The following is a 6,000-nucleotide window of genomic DNA, read 5'->3' as shown; positions in this document are numbered from 1 at the left end:
CCAAAAAGTTGCAGTAATCGTGGACTGGCCGTGACCTACTAATGTGTCAGAAATCCGAAGTTTCTTGGGTCTAGCCAATTATTATCGACGCTTCGTGCAAGATTTCTGTCACGACCCAAACCCGTCCCTATGGGTTTAGCACCGTAACCAGCCAGTAATCCGAGATTACCGAAGGCCTGCTTAACAGTAATACAGTAATACAGAGTACAGGGGCTGGCGGAAGCCAATACAGTAAATAAACAATGTCCAATGAGCTGTGATAATCTCTATATACAGTCAGACCAAAAGAATATGTACATATATACAGTCATTCAGTCAGGGACCTAATCCCTATTAAACAGTACAGTAAACAAAATAGTTACAGAGATAGAAGGGGAGACTAAAACACCCCTAAGCCATTACTTGACAGGCTCGGAACCTCTCATTGAGGCACATAGGTTGGCTCGACAAAACTGGAGTTTACCCCGACGCTTCTAGCTGCGGTCTGGTGCCGGTACACCTACATATATATATGAGCAGTGAGCTAAATGTCACGACCCAAACCCGGCCCTATGGGTTTAGCACCGTAACCGGCCAGTAATCCGAGATTACCGAAGGCCTGCAGAACAGTAATACAGTAAAACAGAGTACAGGGCCTGGCGGAAGCCAATACAGTAATTAAATAGTGTCCATTGAGCTGTGACAGTCTGTATGCAAAAAGGCTTTTCATACATTCACACATAAACAGTACAGAACAGTAAGTACAATATTTACATCCATTCAAACTAGGGACTCAACCCTACAGAACAGTACAGAAAACATTCCGTCTGTACAAAACAGTACGGTCTATACAAAATTTACAGTCACACAGTACAGGGACCTAATCCCTGTATAACAGTACAGTAAACAGTCAGTCTATACAGAACAGTTAGACAGTACAGAAGACAGGCGGGGGAAAACCAACAAAACACCCCCAAGCCATAGCATGGCAACTCGGAACCTCGCAGTGAGGCACAAAGGCTGGCTTGACAAAACTGGAGTAACACTGACGCCTCTAGCTGCGGTCTGGTGCCTGTACACCTACATATATATATGAGCAGTGAGCTAAAGCCCAGTGAATAACATAAAGCGTAAAGAGGTTTAGAATGAATGTCCTTACAGCAGTGAAAACAGTTCAATTCAATTAGTATTTCAGTCGTTCAGTACAGTAAACAGTCATATGTGGTACATCCATTAGCATAACAGTAACAGTAGGTCTTAAAAGACCGAACAGTAATGATGGCCATCAGTCAGTAAACAGTAGTGGTTCCACGAGGGAACCGACAGAGATCTCTGTAACAGTAACAGTAACAGTAAACAGTAGGTGCTAGGGATGCCACAGTACAGTTCAGAAATAAAGGACATACATTCATTCAGTTAACAGTAATCAGTTCAGAAAACAGTACAGTTCAGTTGTTCAGAAAATAATCATTTGTGAACATATCTTTACACAATCGTTACTCACAGAGTTTGGGCTACAGTAGGCTAGAGCGTGTCTCCCCAGTCGCCAACCCTACACAGTTAACAGATTGAACACACACTAAGCTACACAGTTGGGAAATCTCATAACTTAATCCCTAATTTGCCTTGGTGTGTTCTACAACGATATCCTCATCTAAATGTCTTAAACTAGGCCTAAGAATGCCTAGGATGGAATGAGGATGCAAAAATACACTTAGAAAACATTTTGTAAACTTTGCTGAAAATAGGGGCTTCGCTCGAGCGAGACTTTCTACGCTCGAGCGTAAGTCCAAAATCAAAGGCGTCGCTCGAGCGAGGAATCCTTCGCTCGAGCGGTCTGCAAAACAGTAAAAGTACTGGATGCTGAAATTTTACGCGCGATCGTCGCTCGATGGTCGCTCGAGCGGAGCCCTGGACAAAGGTGCTCGCTCGAGCGGGGAATCCTTCGCTCGAGCGAGGAAGCCAAATCTGGAATTTCCAGATTTGCCTCCCAAGCTCAAACCAAGCATTCAACCACTCCAAACTCGACCTCTTGGGCTCAAATTCTGGAAAACACCACTAAATTCAATGTATAACAAGATTCAAAGCTCAATTTATGAATTCAAGCCCCAAAGGTGAGTCAATTAAAACCATATTCAAACCCATTTTCAAGAACAACATTCAAACATGCATGAATGAGTTTTAAACCAAATTGAAGCTCCAAAGCTTGCTCAAATGAGCTCATTTCTTTCCAAAACCAGATGAAAACATGGTCTATAACAACAATATGAGCATGCATGTACCAATGTCCATGTAATCAACCTCAAGATGCAATAATACTAACATGCATGCAAGAGATGAGCTTCAATCCAACATGTATGCACCAAAACATGGCTTAACTCTACAATTAAAGCATGAATTGTGCAAGAATGAACTCAAGAACACCATTAAGATGATGAATGATCTACCTTGGGTGTAGAATTAGAGGTGAGGGAGCTCAAATATGCAAATACACTTTCAATTCTTCAAGATTCACAAGCTAAATCAACAAGAACACTTCTCTCCCTCCCTAACTCTCTCTATGGTCGGCAATGAGAGGGGAAATGGCTGAGGAAATGTTGTCTTGATTCAAGTATAAGGCTCAAGTGTGTATATGAGATAGTGGCCACTCATGTGGCAAAATGGTAAATATGGCAAACTCTTTAATTAGCTTATTTTAATCTAATTTAATCATACCTAATCAATTTTCAGATAATTATACCATAAAATCACATTAATTACGACGATCATAAAACATTAATCAGTTCCGGATTCGGCCGCCGATAAGGCCTTCAATTAGCAGTTTAAACATATAAACATGAACAGATAATCAGACAATCAAACAGATAGAATGCAATTAACTAACATATACTCAGTTAATTCAGATTCCAATTTCAATCAGTCAGTTCAGTACTTTACTCAGTTCAATTATCAGTCAGTTATCAGTCATTATCCGTTTCGTTTAACAGTAATCGGTGATTATCGGTAATCAATCAGTCCCTAATCAGTAAACAGTATGAGGGTTGTTACAGTCTCCCCTCCTTAAAAAGAGTTTAGTCCTCTAAACTCGAGTTACCTTCATTCTGGAAGAAAACAGGATTCAGTGGAAACAGTTCAGGATATCGTTTAGCCATGTCATCTTCCCTTTCCCAAGTGGCATACACGCCACCATGGTTCTGCCAGTCAACTTTCACTAACGGGATCTCTTTGTTCCTCAGTTTCTTGATTCGTCTGTTTACAATCTGTATAGGCCGTTCCTCGTAAGTGTAGTCATCACTCAACACTACGTGGGTAGGCTCTATTATATGGAAAGGATCCCGAAGGTAGTCTCTCAACATAGAGATGTGGAAGACGTTATGCATGTGCTCCATTTCAGGAGGAAGCGCAACTTGATACGCCACCGGATTGATTTTCTCAATAATCTCGTATGGTCCGACGTATCTCGGTGCTAGCTTGCCTTTGACTCCGAAACGAGTCTGGCCTTTCATTGGTGTCACTTTCACAAAAACGTGATCACCCACTTCATACTCTCTGTCCCGTCTTCTGACATCTGCATAACTTTTCTGTCTACTCTGTGCAGTTTTCAGTCTTTGCTGTATCAGTTTCACTTTTTCAGTTGTTTCATACACAATCTCGGGCCCAAGCAAAGGCCCATCTCCGACTTCTGCCCAGCAGATTGGAGATCTACATTTTCTGCCATACAATGCCTCAAAAGGCGTCATTCCAATACTCGAATGGTAGCTGTTGTTGTAGGCGAATTCAACTAATGGCAGATGACTTTCCCAGTCTCCCTGAAAATCAAGGACACACATTCTCAGTAAATCCTCCAGAGTTTGGATGGTCCTTTCTGATTGGCCATCTGTCTGAGGATGATAGGCACTACTCAGTCTCAGTTCAGTACCCAGTGCAGTTTGTAGGCTTTGCCAAAACCTCGATGTAAACTTCGAATCCCTGTCAGAAACAATAGACACAGGCACTCCATGCAGTCTTACAATTTCATCAATATAAATAACAGCCAATTTGTCCGCGTTATAGATTGTCTTGACAGGTAAGAAGTGAGCAGATTTGGTTAGTCTATCAACAATAACCCAAATTGAATCCATACCTTTTCTGGAGCGAGGTAATCCCACAATGAAATCCATCGTGATATGCTCCCATTTCCACTCTGGTATGGGTAGGGGTTGCAATAATCCGGCAGGTCGCTGATGTTCAGCTTTGACCTGTTGGCAATGAAGACATTTGGATACAAAATCAGCAATTTCTTTCTTCATTCCCGGCCACCAGAAGTTCTGTTTCAGATCTTGGTACATTTTCGTATTCCCCGGATGGATAGACAATTTCGAATTGTGGCCTTCTTGCAGAACTCTTCCTTTCAGTTCAGTATCATTTGGTACACACAGTCTTTCTTGAAATTTCAGTACATTATTCTCAAATTTGAATCCCGGTCTCGGTTTAGATTCTCTTTCTTCGATGATCTTTTTCAAGAAGTCATCCAGTTGCTGTTTCTCTTTAATCTCTTCGATCAGTGCCGGTTGAGCAGAAATAGCAGCTAAGATTCCACCTTGTTCCTTCAAAACAATTTCAATTTCAGATTTTTCAAGGTCACAAAGCAACTCTTTCTGTCCTGTAAGCAAACAGGCTAAGTTTCCAATCGACTTCCGGCTCAATGCATCGGCAACGGTATTGGCTTTTCCCGGATGGTACAATATCTGTAGGTCATAGTCTTTAATCAGTTCCAGCCATCTCCGCTGTCTCATATTCAGTTCTTTCTGTGTGAAGAAATACTTTAAGCTCTTGTGGTCGGTGTATACTTCACATGTCACCCCATACAGATAGTGACGCCAGATTTTCAGTGCAAATACTACTGCAGCAAGTTCCAGATCATGGGTCGGGTAGTTCTTTTCATGTGGTCTCAGTTGACGGGAAGCATAAGCAATAACCTTCCCATTCTGCATTAAAACACATCCCAAACCCTTATGAGAAGCATCACTAAATACAGTATAACCATCCGTACCTGAAGGTAAGGTAAGAACCGGTGCAGTCACTAATCGAGTTTTCAACTCCTGGAAGGCAGATTCTCTTTGGTCAGTCCAGTCAAATGATGTCCCCTTCTGAGTTAACTGAGTCAATGGTAGGGCAATTTTGGAGAAATCTTTGACAAATCTTCTGTAATATCCAGCCAGTCCCAAAAAGCTTCGGACTTCAGTCACATTGGTCGGTCTAGGCCAGTTCACTACAGCTTCAATTTTCTGCGGGTCAACAGAAATTCCATTTTTGCTAACAACATGCCCCAAAAACATAACATGGTCAAGCCAAAATTCACATTTAGACAGCTTAGCATACAGTTTCTGTTCTCTTAAGGTTTGTAGGGCAAGTCTCAGATGATGTTCATGCTGTTCTATGCTTTTGGAGTAAATCAATATGTCATCGATTGAACACACACACTAAGCTAACCCTACACAGTTACAGATTGAACACACACACTAAGCTACACAGTTAGGAAAGATAACAACTTAATCCCTAATTTGCCTCGGTGTGGTTCTACATCTATATCCTCAATAAGATGTCTTAAACTAGGCCTAAGAATGCCTAGAATGAGATGAGGATGCAAAGATGCACTTTTAAAGCATTTTCAGACTTTCAGAAAACAGGGGTCACGCTCGAGCGTAGGTTACTTCGCTCGAGCGGACATGCAGACAAAGGTTTCCGCTCGAGCGTATCCTTACCCGCTCGAGCGTTCTGCAAAACAGTCAAAAGTGCTGGATAGGCGAAAATCACGCTCGATTGGGCGCTCGGCACCCGCTCGAGCGTCAATTATTCCGCTCGAGCGGACTTCAAAACAGAACAAAATGCTGGGAGCATGATTTCCACGCTCGAGCGCCAGTCACCCCGCTCAAGCGTGAGTCCAAATTCTGAAAATTCCAGATTTGAACCTCAAGCTCAAAACCAAGTTTTAAACCATAAATTTCGATCCTCTTGGGCCAATTTTCCAGAAAACACATC

This window comes from Camellia sinensis, chromosome 5, assembly GCF_055761805.1.
Source record: "Camellia sinensis isolate YWXY chromosome 5, ASM5576180v1, whole genome shotgun sequence".
Taxonomy (NCBI): Eukaryota; Viridiplantae; Streptophyta; class Magnoliopsida; order Ericales; family Theaceae; genus Camellia; species Camellia sinensis.
This window is presented reverse-complemented; position numbering follows the sequence as displayed.